At 53.2% G+C, this 2,500-nt stretch overlaps 2 non-coding genes across 2 annotated transcripts; both read right to left on the bottom strand.

The window, feature by feature from the left end:
- Nucleotides 1–82: 82 nt before the first annotated feature.
- On the bottom strand, nt 83–236 carry LOC145746773 (5.8S ribosomal RNA). The gene has a single exon (XR_014281544.1). It is a non-coding gene; the product is annotated as a 5.8S ribosomal RNA (ribosomal RNA).
- Nucleotides 237–481: 245 nt separating this feature from the next.
- On the bottom strand, nt 482–2,291 carry LOC145746985 (small subunit ribosomal RNA). The gene has a single exon (XR_014281740.1). It is a non-coding gene; the product is annotated as a small subunit ribosomal RNA (ribosomal RNA).
- Nucleotides 2,292–2,500: the final 209 nt, after the last annotated feature.

The raw sequence follows: 2,500 nt of genomic DNA on the forward strand, positions 1-2,500 counted from the left end.
GAGCGGCGATTGCCCGTCGCCGGGCATACGCACGCGAGCCGAGCCGTCGCGGAGCCGATCCCGCCGGCCGTTGTCGTTTCTGCGACCCTGAGACGGACGCGGTCCCGGGATGAACCCGAGGCCGCAATACGCGTTCAGATCGTCAATGCTCAATGTGTTCTGCAATTCACATTAAATCACGCAGCTTGCTGCGTCCTTCATCGACTCGCGAGCCGAGTGGTCCACCGCCAAGAGCCATCGTTTGTTTGTTTGCTTTTCGCTCTTCGATTCCTAACCTCGATTCGCCATCCGGCTGAAAAAATCGCGTGACGCCGAGCGGGTCGCGGTCGCAACAAATAGTGCGACAAGCCCGCGCACCGCATGAAGCCTTCGGGCACTCGACGCCGACAAAACAAGTTCCTGATCGCGGGGCGGCGGACGCGCCGAGGCACGTCGCCGTCCCGGTGTTTGCTCTTTCGCTCTTCGATTTTTTTTCTCGCGCTAATGATCCTTCCGCAGGTTCACCTACGGAAACCTTGTTACGACTTTTACTTCCTCTAAGTAATCAAGTTAGATCGTCTTTTCGGGCCAAGACCCAACCGTCGCCAGTCGAGCCCGGGCCCAATCGGAGGACCTCACTAAACCATTCAATCGGTAGTAGCGACGGGCGGTGTGTACAAAGGGCAGGGACGTAATCAACGCGAGCTAATGACTCGCGCTTACTGGGAATTCCTCGTTCAAGCGAAATAATTTCAATTCTCTATCCCTAGCACGACCGGGGTTCATCGGGTTACCCAGACCTTTCGGCCAAGGCGAACACACGTTGATCCGGTCAGTGTAGCGCGCGTGCGGCCCCGAACATCTAAGGGCATCACAGACCTGTTATTGCTCAATCTCGTGTGGCTAAACGCCACTAGTCCCTCTAAGAAGTTAAACGCCGGCCGGGAAGGCCGCGTAACTATTTAGCAAGCCAGAGTCTCGTTCGTTATCGGAATTAACCAGACAAATCGCTCCACCAACTAAGAACGGCCATGCACCACCACCCACAGAATCATGAAAGAGCTCTCAATCTGTCAATCCTCGCTGTGTCCGGGCCGGGTGAGATTTCCCGTGTTGAGTCAAATTAAGCCGCAGGCTCCACTCCTGGTGGTGCCCTTCCGTCAATTCCTTTAAGTTTCAGCTTTGCAACCATACTTCCCCCGGAACCCAAAGACTTTGGTTTCCCGCAAGCTGCCGGAGAGGTCGTCAAAATAACGCCCCCCGATCGCTAGTTGGCATCGTTTATAGTCAGAACTAGGACGGTATCTGATCGTCTTCGAACCTCTGACTTTCGCTCTTGATTAAAGAAAACATTCTTGGCAAATGCTTTCGCAGTCGTTCGTCTTGCGCCGATCCAAGAATTTCACCTCTAACGGCACAGTACGAATGCCCCCGTCCGTCCCTCTTAATCATTACCTCGCGCTCCGAAAACCAACAAAAAAGAACCGAGGTCCTATTTCATTATTCCATGCAACACTATCCAGGCGAAGCGCCTGCTTTGAACACTCTAATTTTTTCAAGGTAAACGTCCCGGCCGCCGCCGACACTCAGTCAAGAGCACCGACGGAAAACCGGAGGTAAAGCCAGAACGAACAGTGCACGCCTTGCGACGGACCGAACGCCTGCGCCCAAAATCCAACTACGAGCTTTTTAACCGCAACAACTTAAATATACACTTTTGGAGCTGGAATTACCGCGGCTGCTGGCACCAGACTTGCCCTCCAATGGATACTCGTTAAAATTTTTACAGTGTACTCATTCCAATTACAGGGCCTCGTTAGAGTCCTGTATCGTTATTTTTCGTCACTACCTCCCCGCGTCGGGAATGGGTAATTTGCGCGCCTGCTGCCTTCCTTGGATGTGGTAGCCGTTTCTCAGGCTCCCTCTCCGGAATCGAACCCTGATTCCCCGTTACCCGTAAGAACCTCGGTAGGCAGATACCGTACCGACGAAAGTTGATAGGGCAGACACTTGAATGATCCGTCGCCGGTGCAAGACCGTGCGATCAGCAAAGTTATCCCGAGTCGCCAACAAGACGAGCCGAAGCCCGGCAGGTTTTTGATATGATAAAGGCGCGCCTCCCGCAAGGTCGGCGCTTTTTGCATGTATTAGCTCTAGAATTACCACAGTTATCCAAGTAAAATTTACGATCAAATGAATCACGACTGATTTAATGAGCCATTCGCAGTTTTACCGTACGCAAGTTCGTACTGAGACATGCATGGCTTAATCTTTGAGACAAGCATATGACTACTGGCAGGATCAACCAGGTAACTATCGGCCGACAAAATACGCGAACGGAGTCTTTCGCTTTCCCCGTCGCGGTATCGCACTGTATTACTCAATCACTATTTTTGCTTAGCTCCTCAAACCCGGCGTAAGCCGCGATCTGGACGCCGTCGACACCGGCCAGACGCCCTTTCGGGCGAAGCCGCGCGCGGGCTGCGTTTGCATACAACACCAGGAACGCCCAACAAAAGCG

Source organism: Corella eumyota, chromosome 3 (genome assembly GCF_963082875.1).
Source record: "Corella eumyota chromosome 3, kaCorEumy4.1, whole genome shotgun sequence".
Lineage (NCBI taxonomy): Eukaryota > Metazoa > Chordata > Ascidiacea > Phlebobranchia > Corellidae > Corella > Corella eumyota.